We start from the raw sequence: 15,365 nt of genomic DNA, 5'->3' as shown, positions 1-15,365 counted from the left end.
ATATGCAGTTTTGTATGGTGTTCTTCATACAGAATATAAAATCAGTAGAGCAAGGAACTAAAATCTTGACATATAAGCACCTATCAAAAGAAAGGAAAGAGGTGACATCTGACCATCTTTGATGCTGTTGTTAACCTATGGATTGAGTTCTCCTGTGGCCAACAATGTGTGTGCGCGGGGGGGGGGCGTAAAGTGACATCAAGTCACAGCGAATTTAAGACGACCCCAGCAAGGGGCTTTCAAGGCAAGTGGGAAGCAGAGGTGGTTTGCCATTGCCTTCCTCTGCAGAGTATTCCTTGGTTGTCTCCCTTCCAAGTACTGACCCTGCTTAACTTCTGAGATCTGACGAGAGCGGGCTATACCATGTCGCCTTCCCTCCTGTGGCCAACAATACTAACATTTGCCCCAAAATTGTCCCTTGAGCAAAATGTTCCTAAACATTCCTGGGGGACAACCCTTCATTTCATCTTCACCAAAGCTCTATTGTTGCACTCAGATATTTTAGAAAGATCTGATAAGGCACATTCGAAAACCATTAACATTGTGATTTAGAGGGGATAGCACAGACAGGAAAGGATATGTTCAAAATCGACTTTGAACTGGCTTCAGGTAAACACTTGTAGTAAAACGCCCTCTCCTTCTGCTCTACATCTATTAAAATTAGTGAATGGACTGAAGCGAACTGTAGTGCACTGGCCTCTGGATCACAATGCGTTATAAAAAGTTGTTTTTAAAGGTACCTGAAATAGAAATGAAGAGCTGCACTGAATGTTCCCATGGATGAGGTAACTTCTCATTTCACTATCCAGCAAGCCAGTGTTTGATCTACCCAAAAAAATGCTTTACTGTGATGAAAGAGAGGAAATGCATTGTGGGGTGTTGCAAGTCCCTGGGCTGAGGTTAGCAATGATGATCATTTTCTTTCCTGTGCTACAACTACCTGCTGTTTTCTGAGTCTATGTCAGAGGGCAGTAGCTGTTTTAGGGGTGTTGATGGAACATCAAAGGCACATGCATTTCTTTCAGAATGCTCCCTTGCCTTTTCTTTTAAAACAAACATATATTTCAAATATTAATACGAATGATAAGGACAAAGCAGAACAAGAAAAAAGGAAGAAACCCATTGTAATGTTGTGATGGATGATGATGATGCCAAGACAGAACCTTTGTATAAAAATGGGTATAGTGGTTTAAACAACATTCCGAAATGGCCCCAGGAATACCTTTAAATATTCCTGTTATTTTGTCAACTATAGCTGGCTTGTTTGACAAGTGACAGTGAGAGTCTGTGGGCTGAGGACTGTGGGATCTCTGATTTAGGTTCTATAAATCTGAAATTGTTACAGTGAAAAAGGCAAAAGAAACCCTGCACAATCCAAATTACAACAGAACCACAATTAAAGAACAGGTGCTCCCCACAGAAAGCACATACATCTAAATGTGTAAGGAAAGCAAAACAAGTGAGCCAAAGAAGAAGAGGAGGAGGAGGAATTGGTTTTTATATGCCAACTTTCTCTACCACCTAAGGAAGAATCAAACCAGCTTACAATCAATTTCCTTTTCCCTCCCCACAACAGACACCCTGTGAAGTAGGTGGGGCTGAGATGGTAACCCTAGGAAGAGAATTGGATTCAAGGAGACAGTTCTGAGGTAAAAGAATGGTAAAAAGAAAGAGCTTTGGAGGCCAAATGCTTAGAAGATACTGGTACAACTGGTTGAATCATGAACCAGACTCCAAAAATACTGAAATATTTGACTGTCCCCATTCAGCAAGGGAAAGCTATACATGGAAGCAGGTTTTGCAGCATTACTGTGGGAATATTGAATCCAGGACTGTGTTTCCTTTTAGTGGTTATAATGTCAGAAGAGGATCTGGGAGACCCAGGTTGGAACCCCTACTCTTCCATGGAAGCTTGCTGCATGACCTTGGGCCAGTCAGACCGTCTCACTCTAACCTACCTCACAGGTTGTTGTGAAGATAAAATGGAAACGAGAATGATGACAGCCATTTTGTTTCCCCAATGGGCACAACAATGTGGTATATGTGAAGTAAAGGTGTATGTATGTGTGTGTGTCTACCCATATTGAACACCCGATTGGTAGATAGGTAGGTGCAGTAGTATGCATGGAAGCCACTGCTGTATACAGTGAAAAGAGAATGATGACAGCCATTTTGTTTCCCCAATGGGCACAACAATGTGGTATATGTGAAGTAACCGTGTATGTATGTGTGTGTGTCTACCCATATTGAACACCCGATTGGTGGATAGGTTGGTGCGGTAGTGTGCATGGAAGCCACTGCTGTATACACACATTTCTGGACAGGAATTTCAATTTTAATGAATGAATAAATTTACTTTGTATATAATCTGCCTTTCTTGCTGAAACTCAAAGTGAATTACATAATTAGGAGAAAAAATGGAATAAAAACAGTATTTCACCCACAAACTATGTGTGGAAACTGGATTACAAATTAGAGAACTGGAGAAGACAACACTAATGCATGCAATAAAGAAAGCAATGTGAATGACCTCAAATGTCCCATAAAGACTACAGGACTATTCCTTGTATAACAATGAATCTGAGCTACTATCCAATCTACAATCTAGACTAAAATTGGAATTGATTCAGTTTTAATCTAGATTGGATTGTACACAGAAATTCTAAGTAGTAACCCCAAAATTCCTTATGAAATGCTATAATAAAAGCCAATTACAATGAGAAATGATTAGATCATTACAAAGAGACAGTCGTTTAAAAGGCAGCAAAAAAGGACAGAAAATTCCACACTGAAATGGGCTTGTAAAAGCAATCGGAAATGGAAAAAAAAAGCCGAGGCTTGGAATTTCTCAGACAAAAAGGTTTTCTCATAATCCTTCTGTATCACATAAGACAGCTTATTTGTAACTGTGACATGCTTAATGGCAAAAATAGTAAGACAACAGGCTATTTTACTACCACCTCTTAATGGGAATTACACCACAGATGGGTCTCTGGAGGCCACGAGCAGCGATAAAGGTAAATATTGGCTCTAAAGAATGTCAGACAAGCTATTATCCCTATGTATCCCAAACTCACAATGGGCGTTATTATCTATTACTTTGTTTTATTATTGCCACTGTTGTATTAGCCAAGAAAGTTTACTTGATAGATAAAGTGAATTTATGATCTCTGAACTGCAGTCTCAACACAAAGAGGAAATGATAATTCATTTGGGTTCAGAACACAATTAGAGCGGGACAGTGTGTATTTCTCAATTAAAAGGACTTCTAGGTCAAAGCAGTAGAGTACACTGCACATGAAAAGACAACATGAAGAAGAGCAAGAAGCTTTTACAAATGTCCCTTCTCTTGAAAAGAAGACTATAACTGTTCAGAACTGTGATCATGAGATAATCAGTTGTCATTAATTTTTCTATTACTAATTAGGCGCCTTTGAATATTCACTATGACCTGTGCTAGTTCACTGGAAACTACAGGTTGGGGATCCAGAGGCAAGGGAAGGAGCGGGGCAGGGGAGGAAATAACACACCACACACAACCAATGGGGGGAAAGTAGGCCACAGCTTTAATGAACACAACCACAAAAGGACTGGCATGGCAAGGGGATGGATCCAGCATCGGGCAACCCACCTGCTGCCCAATGAACCCATCCCCCAGCCCATCAGTGTGGGGGGTGATCCATGGACTGACAAGCCCCTGGGATCCCACCTGCATGGTTCCCTTGCCACCTGGTGATGCAAACCAGCCAACGGACCCCACATGGGCATACCACTGAATGACTCCACCCCCCCCCCAAAAATGAGTCTCCAAAACGGGGGAGGCAGGCTTGCAGGCACAACCTCCCTCCACCAATAGATCCATCCCAATGCCCAAACTGCCACAGGAGCAGGACGAACCACCCAGCTCCCACCAAAGCTTTTATGACTGCAGCCCACAAAGCAACACCATGCTGGACCCCATGGAGCCAAATATCCACACCCCACTCTGAGAGGTGAAATGCCATCAGCCCTGAAGAGAGCTGTGAGGATGAAATGTCCAAATACTCAGGAGACCACGTCTGCAAGTCAGCTGCCATTGAGGTCCGCCCCCTTGGAAGATTGTTATTGCTTGGCCCGATGACTATGGCATCCAGAGATCCCAGGAGATAGGAGCGAATCCCGGTATATCCCTCTCCAACACCAGTGCATCCCTGTCAATCTGAACCAGGTGACATGCAGGCAATTGCCAAAAGATGCTGTGTAGATCCCAGCACAGAAAGTGATACTGTGCTTGCCGATCCAGATGGATTTGTGATGGCATGCAGAAGGAGCTGAAAAGACTAGGAGTTACCACCTAGGCTGGGGGTGGAAGTAGGCCTTGCAAGAGGAGGATTGCCAGTGCCCAATAGTGTGAATCTTATCGGGGGGGGGGGGGGGGTAATTTCCAAGGCCACTTTTGTGGCTCCAATATGCATTGAGTGCACTCCAGTGTCTCTGGTGGAATGATCCAGAGTGGCCCTTCCTGAGCAGACATTTGTCTCACATAAGAAAGAGTTTTAAAATGATGCTTGGGTTCCCCCCCACACACACACACACCCTGTTCCTTTTAAAGAGCTCAGTTTTTTAAAAATGGGTTTTAAAATGTCACTTGGGTTTCCACCAGGGGGAGAGGGGAACTGGACGTTTTTCTCCCAGTAAGCACTACAGCCAATTACAAAGCAGCATTTTCAAGGGGCAGGGACTCAGACACTTCCAGATTTAAGCTAACACTTCCAGATTTAAGCTAGGTGACTTTGCTAATGCATAGCAAGTGTTGGATTCTCAACACAAAAGGTGTGGGTCGAGCGAGCATCGAACCCCAGGTAAAACTCCCATGTATAAATGACCATAGACTCCCAAATACAGCATGAACCCTGAATGAGACAAGTACTAGAAATAAGGCAGTGATGGAAAATCACTGTCCACAGATCACTTTCTTTACTCTAAAAGTGTTCTCTCTCTCTCTCTCTCTCTCTCTCACACACACACACACACACACACACACACAGGCTGCCTAAAAGAGGTGAGCAGGGTGAGAATGAGTGTGAGCCCTGCTGGGAGGCGAATCAAGTGCCAATACTGGAAGATGCAGTGAAGCAAAGAAACCCCTACCCCAGTCACTCCTCCTTCCCCAAGCCATTCCCAGATTTCGAGCATCTGGATCTGCTTCACTGTCAACATTGCCAAGTACTATTACAGTCAGAGTCAGGAGACAAGCAGGGAACAAAGCTGAAATGACAGATTGTTTTGTGCCATAAGGGACATGAGGGATGGAAACTGCAATGGGTATGGGCAAAGAGCACCTGGCCGGAGGCAGCCTGTGTCAGGATTAGGAAGCTGCCATCCTGGGACAGCAGTGCCCCAGAGCTTTCACTTGTAATGACTGTGAGGACCTAAATGCCAACAAATATTTGGCTACAGCTGGTCTATGGAGAAGAATGGATGAGAAACATTAAAAAGGAATGCACAAATCTCTGCTGTCTCTTTATCCTCAGCCAGCTGTTTTTCTTTGCTCTCTGCGGCCATTTGCTTTCACAAAATATTAATCACAAACAAAATCCACGGCCAGTTTTCTCATCCTTAGAAATACCACGCTGCGTTTTTTTTAAGTGACATTCTGCTGCAATTGATTTCTCATCATGAGATTGGTTTATGAGCCTTATTACTTTTTTAAAAAATTGGGGTGGCATATATAAAAGAATGGAGTTGGGCAACAGCTCCCATTCATCTGTCATTTGTTTCAGGTGCCAGTGGCACCTGGGGGGAGGTGCCACTGGGGGGAGGTGCCACTGGGGGGAGGGAAGGTGGCATGGTAGAGCCCAATCTTGTTCAGATCTAGGAAGTTAAGTAGGGTTGGTACTTGGAAGGCAGACCACAAAAAAGACTTTTCAGAGGAAGGAAATGACAAACCATCTCCACGTCTCACAAGGAGCCTTGAAAGCTCCTTGCTGGGGTTACCACGAGTTGGGTGTGACTTGAGCCAGCGTGATGTAGTTGGTTACTATATGCCGACTTTCTCTACCACTTAAGGAAGAATCAGACCAGCTTACAATCACCTTCCCCACCCAACAACAGACACCCTGTGAGGTAGGTGGGGCTGAGAGAGCTCTAAGAGAACTGTGACTGGCCCAAGGTCACCCTGCTGGCTTCATGTGTAGGAGTAGGGAAACCAACACAGTTCACCCGATTAGAGTCTGCTGCTCCTAACTAGGCTTGTGCAATTCGGTAAACCTGAGCCAAAATTAACCTCTACACCATGCTGGCTCAAGTCACACCCAACTTGTGGAAACCCCAGCAAGGAGCTTTCACTTCTTCTTCTTCTTCTTCTTCTTCTTCTTCTTCTTCTTCTTCTTCTTCTTCTTCTTCTTCTTCTTCTTCTTCTTCTTCTTCTTCTTCTTCTTCTTCTTCTTCTTCTTCTTCTTCTTCTTCTTCTTCTTCTTCTAGCAAGAACTTTTAAAATCTACTAGGGAAACTACAAAAAGAAATAATAGAACTGAAAGAGGGGGAGAGGAACTAGGAAACAAAGGCATTTCAGTAGTTGAAAAGTGGAACAACAGGAATGGTATAGCCTGTCTTAGCTTTTATTGTTGGACAGCCTGCCACTGAGAGAACAAAACAAATGAAATAAATGAAAATCAGCTTATGAGAAAGATGTCTGTAATGAATGGTGGGATCAGTAGGTGCTAAAATGAGCCAGGCCAAAAATAATAAAAGCAATTGGCATTTTTATGTTGTTCCTTATTGCTTGATATTTATTTAGTCTCTGTGCCCTAGGTTGTATACAGAATATAAAAGAAATATCACTCCCCATTGCTACTGGGCTTATAATTGAAATAGGCCTGTCAGAGTAAGCATTAGTGACTTGCTAAAATCTCTTGAGTCAGAGTTCAACATGGATTAAGAATTCTACAAGAAAATGAGTGTAGCACCATCATAGGTGATTTAAACTCCCATGATATCGATGAGAACGTAAGTGCCATTGACAACAGAAGGGGCCAACCTTTCTTGGATGTCTCAGATGAGCAAGTATCTGTCCTGTGTCACTGCTGACAAGAGAAATGATATTCTGGATGTGTACTAGAGGCCATGGGAGAAGAAATCATTAGGGCTCGATTAGTTTGATTTTGGAAGGTCACTCGGAAACAATGGCCACACTTATGCATAATATGGACAGTTGAAGAGGTCATTCCATCATTCAAGAAGGAGAAGAAACCTGTTCTCCTAAATGTCAAAAACATCTGGTTTTCCTGACCACCTTATGCTTCTATTATCTTCACACCAAGCACAGTGAAAAATCATAAAGGGAAAACCCGGATGATTCTCTGTTGGAAGGGCTGGAAACTGTATGACCTGTGTCAGTGGGATCAGTGGAAAAGACACAACAAGCATGTTGTCTTCCCACCTCAAAATTCTTTCAAGGGACTGCTAAGGTATGAGCACTTGCAGTAGTACAAGGTAGTCATCTTGTTTAGTCAGTATGTCCTTCCTGGTTAGAATTGCATGCTTCCTTTGATCAGCAAAGTAGTGTGACATACTGGCTAAGAGGCTGAGCTGTGAATCAATTCAAATCTTGTTTCTGCCATGAGCTAAGTAGGTGGGCCAGGCAATCTACTGACAACTTCTCTCAGTGTCCGAACTTTTACAGTAAGGGAATTATAATATGATGGGTCTTACAAAGTTATTGTAAGCATGTGAAGGGCTCTGAATACCCTAAAGTGAGAGACCTGCAAGGACTTGTGGGGGGCATCTCGCTTCCCCTTTCCCCATTATTTCTTCTTTCCCTTCCCTGAAAGCCCTGTAGCTTCTCTCCCTTTCCTGTTCTTTTGGATCTTCCCACCCACTAGAAAACGTACCTTTATCTGTCCCCTGTATTCAGCTTTTCTTCAATATGTCTCCTAGCAGCCTTCCCCTGGGAAAACTCTGTGATGCTAGCCACTACAGGTTTTTCTGCAAACCTGAGCTATTCTCAAGGTTTTAGAAAGATCTTTCTTGTCTGTCCATGGCCCTAGTCTCTGGGTTTAACTATCCACAAATGGGGCCATATTGAGAATTAGATATATTGATTGACTCTTTCCATTCATGTTCCTTTTGTCACACCCCTCTTGTTTGTAGCCTTTGCACATAATCATGTGGATGTAAGTTGGGCAGGATCTGTGACAAGGTTCAGTCATATTATTGCATAGCAAAGTCATTTTTGACTGTTTCTGCCTGAGCTGCAAGACCTTTGAACGATGCACTTTGGTGGTCATAAAGTTCTAGGGAATTAGGATCACATGAGATTTAATATCATCACTCTCTCTGTCTGTCTTAGTCTCAGCTGATTCATGCAAGACAAACAACAGAATCACTCTTTTCTGGTATCTGAGGTGATTTTCTGTGGTACTCCATGGGGCAGAGTGGTAAGCTGCAGTACTGCAGTCAAAAGCTGAGTTCGATCCTGATGGAAGTCATTTTCAGGTAGCCAGCTCAAGGTTGACTCAGCCTTCCATACGTCCGAGGTCTGTAAAATGAGTACTCAGCTTGCTGGGGGTAAAATGTAGATGACTGGGAAAGGCAATGGCAATCCACCCCGTAAACATAGTCTGCCTAGTAAGCGTTGGGATGTGACATCACCCCATGGGTCAATAATGACCCAGTGCTTGCACAGGGGACTACCTTTACTTTTACCATGACTTATGGTTTATTTGGATGCAACTGCCATAAATCTCAACAACTTTGGAGATTTGGGGGAAGTTCCTGGGGAGGGGAGGGTTTAAGAAGGAGAGGGAGCTCAGTGGGGTGTGTGATCCCATAGAGTCTACCCTTGGAAGTTGCCATTTCCTTCAGGAGAACTGATCTATGTGGCTTGGAAGTTATAATTCTGGGAGGACTTGAGGCCCCATCTAGAGACTGGCATCTCTAGGGTGGCCACATTCTAGCTATTAAGCCCATTTCTGGTCCACTTTCTTCCCAATTCTTTCCTATTCCATTTATCACCCCAACAATTTTGGATGTTTGGATGAGAGGGAGAATGGCCCAAGGTCATGCGGTGATCTTTATGGCTGAGCAGGCATTTAAATCCTGGTCTCCACAGCCTACAGTTGCTAGCTCCACATTGGGAAATACCTGGAGATTGTGGGGGCGGAGCCTGAGGAGGGCGAAGCTTGGAGAGGTGAGGGACTTCACTGCCATAGAGTCCAATTGCCCAAGCAGCCATTTTCTCCAGGGTAACTGATCACTGTTGCCTGTAGACCAGTTGTAATAGCAGGAGATCTCCAGGCACAACCTGGAGGTTGGGTACCCTACTGCAGCCCCAGTCTGAAACACTAACCACTAAACCTGTTTGTTTGTCCACAATGGAGAAGAAACCTCCTAAGAATTGATGCAATATGTGTGGCTATAATCTTTGGTATGTCAGGTATAAAATGTGTAGCATTTTATAGGCAGAACGATGCCCTTCTGCAGACAAAATAATGGTTTTTGAATGATTCAGGAGATTTTTTTAATCCCTCTTTTTCTTCCCAGCGAAATCAGTCTCTCAGCACAGACCCTTTTCGTATTTTAAAATGTGCTTTATGCACAGCTTGAATCCCCCTGATAATGAAAATGTTCTAGGGCCTGCTATAAATAGATTGAAGTGATCCCCTGCTCACTTGTTGCATTGCTCTAGCAGATAAACCTTTCATGATGGCGGGATTATCGGAAAGGGCCTGCAAAGCTCTGCTGAATCGCTATTGTTCCAGCCTTAGTCAGTGAACACTAAACCACAGTCATAACACTTAACTGATAATAAATTGAGGCTTCAGCCAGAAGGGATTTTTTCCCCTTTTATTTTTATTTCTGGAATCTATTTTCCCCCCAGTATATTGACGATTTCTCTTTGCCAAAGAAACTGATAAATAATCCAGAAATTTGTTCAAGTTCTCTCCCCCACCCACACACACAGAGACACACAATGATGGCTTTAAAATCAGTCGTCAATAGTCAAGGTTGCTTCTGAGGGAGCTATTGAGAAAGCTGTAATGTTTGCAGTTTGCAGTTTTTTAAATTCACAATTATGGTTCAGCCTGGCTGCCTATGAGCTGCTTGTCTAAGACAGTGCTAAAGGGTCCTATGAATACCCAACTGAGCAAACACTTTGCATACAGAAAGGTCCGTGCCCAAGCTTTGGCAACTCCAGCTGCAGATTTTCAGGTAGTAGGTACTGGGAAGGCTTTTCTCTGTGTGATATTCTGGAAAGTCACTGCCAGTGAAAAGATAACACTGAGGAGGGTGGGGCAAAGGTCTAAATGGCTATAAGGCGTCATCTACTGGCTAGCAGAGCACTACTATAAGGCTTCATCTACTGGCTAGCCAGCATGGTGGTTAAGAGCAGTGGTTTGGAGTGGTGGACTCTGATCTGGAGAACTGGGTTTGATTCCCCACACCTCCACATGAAGCCAGCTGGGTGACCTTGGGCTAGTCACACCTAGGGTTGCCAAATGCCAGGTAGTAGCAGGAGATCTCCTGCTAATTCAACTGATCTCCAGCCGATAGAGATCAGATCTCGTGGAGAAAAATGGCCGCTTTGGCAATTGAACTCTATGGCACTGAAGTCCCTCCCCTCCCCAAACCCTGCCCTCTTCAGGCTCTGCCCCCAAAATCTCCCGCCGGTTGCGAAGAGGGACCTGGCAACCCTAGTCACACCCCTCTCAATCCCACCTACCTCATAGAGTCTGTTGTGGGGAGGGGAAGCAAAGGCAATTGTAAGCCACTGTGAGACTTTCTTCTTCTTCTTCTTCTTCTTCTTCTTCTTCTTCTTCTTCTTCTTCTTCTTCTTCTTCTTCTTCTCTTCAGAGCTCCTCTTTCTGTCATAAAGCTGTTTTCAGCTGTAGTCAGGGTGGCCTCTGTCCACTAGGCAGCCCTATTTCGTTTATTGATTTTGTTTGTTTTATACCCCGCCGCACTCCCCAGCCAAGGCCAGGCTCAGGGCAGCTCACAAAATGACAGCCAATACCATAAATGTAACCAATACAATAAAACAGCATAGAAGTACAGAATAAAATAATATATTATCAAGAGCTGCGGGCCCTTCAAAATACACATTTTATCAAATCACATTTGGTGCTCAGCTGCAGTATATGGGCCACTGTAAAGTCTGCGGACAGCCAAATCCCCACAGGTCAGTCGTAAAAGTGGGGGAGGGGAGTAGGGATCGCTTAGGGTGCCAGAGCGTGGGGGGCACCAGGAGTACCCAAAGCGGGCAGCTGTGCTATGCTCCCATCCCCAGCACTGCTGCCCAGCTTGTCCAGCACTCACCTGGCCAGCTGGTGGCTCCAGGAACATGTACCCCTGCTGGCTGGCCAGCAGCTCTGGGTGCACTTGAGCCTGTCACCTCTCTGCCCAGCAGTTCCAGGATGGCCAACTGGCAGCTCAGGATGGCTCATGCACCTGCTGGCTGACCAAGGGGCACACACCTCCCTGGGGCTATTTGGTGAGCCTGGGCTGAAAGGGACAACTATCCCACTCTTCTTTCATTCCCAGAGAGCTCTACAGGGATTTATTAGCCATATGAAATGCAGAGACAACTACTGAACATGCCTGTTTGCCTACTAAGCCACCCCATAAGTAGTGTTTCCAACCTCCAGGTACTAGCTGGAGATCTCCTGCTATTATAGAGATCAGTTCACCTGGAGAAAATGGCCACTTTGGCAATTAGATTCTATGGCATTGAAGTCCCTCCCCTCCCCATACCCTGACCCTCTCAGGCTCCACCCCAAAGACTTCCCGTCAGTGGCAAAGAGGGACGTAGCAACCCTACCCATAAGTTTGTTGGTCAGTTGTTTATTACAGTATTGCTTCATGAATATGAGGAATCACAGAATAATAGAGTTGGAAGGGACCACCAGGGTCATCTAGTCCGACCCCCAGCACAATGCAGGAAATTCACAACTACCTCCCCCCCACACACACACACCCAGTAACTCATACTCCATGCCCAGAAGATGGCCAAGGTGCCCTCCCTCTCATCATTTGCTTAAGGTCATAGAATCAGCATTGCTGACAGATGGCCATCTAGCCTTTGCTTAAAAACCTCCAGGGAAGGAGAGCTTACTATCTCCCGAGGAAGCCTGTTCCACTGAGGAACCACTCTGTTAGAAAATTCTTCCTAACGTCTAGATCACTGGTTCCCAACCGGGGGGCCGTGGACCCCCAGGGGTCCACGAGAACTAAATTAAGGTCCACGAAACAAAATTATAAACCCATAATAAATTAATATTTTCAATTAAAAGTTATCTATTTATAAAAATATATATTCAAATATTATCCTAAGTTTAATGTTTAACTAACAGTTATGATTAAAGTTTATTTTCAAATTCTCAGAATTTTTATTTTGAACCTTGGGGTCCCTGCACCGAACAAAAAAGTCCTAGTGGTCCCTGGTCAAAAAAAGGTTGGGAACCACTGGTCTAGATGGAAACTCTTCTGATGTAATTTTAACCCATTGGTTCTGGTCCGACCTTCTGAGGCAACAGAAAACAACTCGGCACCATCCTCTATATGACAGCCCTTCAAGTACTTCTGGAATCTATTTTCCCTACATTATATACCAAAACCAAAATTCTAGTTTTCACCAAAAGCTGGCATCTTTCAAAATGGTCCATCGACAATGTACCAATAAAGCAGGTCAAGACTTTTAAATATTTGGGTCTCACTTTTAACTACAATTTAACTTTGACAAATCACAGAAATAATGTCATCAACTTAGCTAAATATTCAGCATCACAGATTAAACGTTTTTTTTACTTAAAAGGTAACCAATATGTACCTGCAGCTATTCATGTTTTTACAGTTAAGATTTTGGCGCAACTACTGTCTGGAATACCTGTCTGGATAGAAGCACTGAACAAAAATTTGGAAGCTGTCCTGACTTCCCTCCTCCGCCAAATACTAGGACTTCCTAGTTGCGTCCCATTCCAATCTATCCTTAGTGAAACTGGAATGATGACTTTATAGACCAAAGCTTGGCTCTTAACTTTTAAATACTGGATTAAGATTCATTTTTCTTCAAATGAAAATTGTCTTACTCCCTTTTTATTAAAAGAAGCTTCAGATACAGAGTGGTTCATGCTTATCCCACACAAACTGAAAAACTTGGGATTAGATATAGACAATTTATTGATGCTGGACAGCCAAACCATTTTCTGAGTTATTAAGCAAAGACTACTTGACCATGAAAGACAAACAATCCTGCCTGCAACTCCTTTATCTTGTTCTTCATCCAAATTGGGTCTTTCTGCCAATTTTGGATTCCTCCAGGATTATTTCTACTTTCTAAGTGATCCTTCCCTCCGCAGGGCCTTTATGCTAGCTAGACTAAATGCCTTCCCATCGGTGGTTTTATTCGGGAGATTTAGTGGTACCCCTTTGGAAAAGAGAATTTGTGGCTGTGGCTTGAATCAGATAGATTCCATTTATCATATTTTATTGGAATGTGAAATGCTAGTGGACCTACGTACTAATTTTTTAATGCCATCAATTTTGGATAGGAACTCTTCCCCCACTCTTTGTTTAGACTTTTACTGAATGGGTATGATCCAGAAACTACAGAAATAGTAGCCATGTTTTTGAAGCAAGCTCTAATGATAAAGATCAAACAAAAAATATAATAGCTGCTATTCCGGTTACTTGTAGACACTCATTTTCTATATATACCTTATATTCACTGTACTCCAGCATACCTCATTTTATTCATGTCTATTGCTACAGATTTCGATATTGATGTTTTTATCATTTGTCAAATTCTGGAATCCCTTGTACGGTTTGTTATGCCAATAAAGATTTTTGAATTTGAAGTACTTGAAGATGGTTATCATATCACCCCTCAGTCTTTTCCTCTTCAGGCTAAACTTACCCAATCGGCTGCAATTCTAAAAACAATTTCCTGTAAGCTCCACTGGATAACATAGGACATACTTCTGAATAGATGGGCTTTGGATTGCTCCCACTGAAGCAAACTCACGCTTCAAAAAAGAATGGAGCCTTAGAATGATGATGCATTCCTAAGCAGTTACTAGGGTTGCCAAACCCCAGGTATTTAGTACAGGAGCGAAACATACAACAAGGTGCAAAAGTACAAACTTTATGTGCTACAATGATTCCTATTCATTACTAGGTGTCTAAACATACATAGCACCAACCATAAAGACAAACGTGGTGGCTATATACAACAATAAATATGTACAAATACGTGGAATAAAGTTGTTTTCTCGTAAGAATGTCTTTCTCTAGTTATATAGCCTCCAAAACATGAGGAATCCTAAAAGGAGAAGAGACTTGTCAATGAGGAGACAATCGTTTCGAGTTCCAAAAAACAATTCTTCATCAGTCCTTCCTGTATATTATACAAAATTGCACATTCTATATTTGTTCATGCTGTTACAAGTTCTAAAAATAATACCAATAAAGATTATACTCACACAAAATCTCTTGTACAATCATATATACAAGTCCCGTTCCGGGTAACATTTCAAGTTGCCAAGTTTGATTCACCTCCCCGACGGGGTAAAAGTCAACAACGTCCCAAGCAGGGTAAGGCTCAAAGTGTAGCATTCATAAGGTTCATAAAGTGAGGAGGAAAACAAAGAGAACCAGAAGAGATAAAAAGCTTGAAATTTCAACACCGGTAAGACCGCTTTATTTATAGCCTGACTGGGGGAATGCCTTGGGGCCAGAAAAAGCCTACTCACTCTCCCCTAATTAGCTTCTAAGAATGGCAAAGAATATCAAGGAATTATCAGAACAAATATCTGCTCTTCGCAACACAATGTTAGCATTTCAAAATAAAATGACCGAAGAAATGAAGGCTATTAAGGATGATATTGCTAAAGTAGGAACAGAATTAGTAGTAATTAAGCAAATAGCTACTTCTGCAAAAGAAATGGCAACAGAAAACGAACAGAAAATTGGCCAATTAAACCGGCAAATCACAGAACTCTCTGACCGCAACAGAAGGGCTAATTTAATTATGGCAGGGATTTCTGAAGAAATTTCAGCCAAAAATTTAGAGGGAACTCAAGGAATGGCTGGCTGATAATGGTGTCAAGCTTCAATCAGATGAAATAGAATGTGCACATCGCTTGCAAAAAAGAGGGAAGGATGGAGCACCCCGTGATGTTATAATCAAATTCACGAGAGAAAAGCTTCAACAAGTATTTAAAGAACTGAAAAAGAAGAAGGACCTGAGCTTCAGAGGAAGAAGAGTGTGGGTGAGACAAGACTTTTATCAAGAAACTCTCAAGAAAAAGAATTTAATGCGGCCCTATGCCCAAAAATTACATGCAAATAATGTAAAATTTACATGGGGCTATCCATCCTCAATAATTATT

Source organism: Euleptes europaea, chromosome 1 (genome assembly GCF_029931775.1).
Source record: "Euleptes europaea isolate rEulEur1 chromosome 1, rEulEur1.hap1, whole genome shotgun sequence".
Lineage (NCBI taxonomy): Eukaryota > Metazoa > Chordata > Lepidosauria > Squamata > Sphaerodactylidae > Euleptes > Euleptes europaea.
This window is presented reverse-complemented; position numbering follows the sequence as displayed.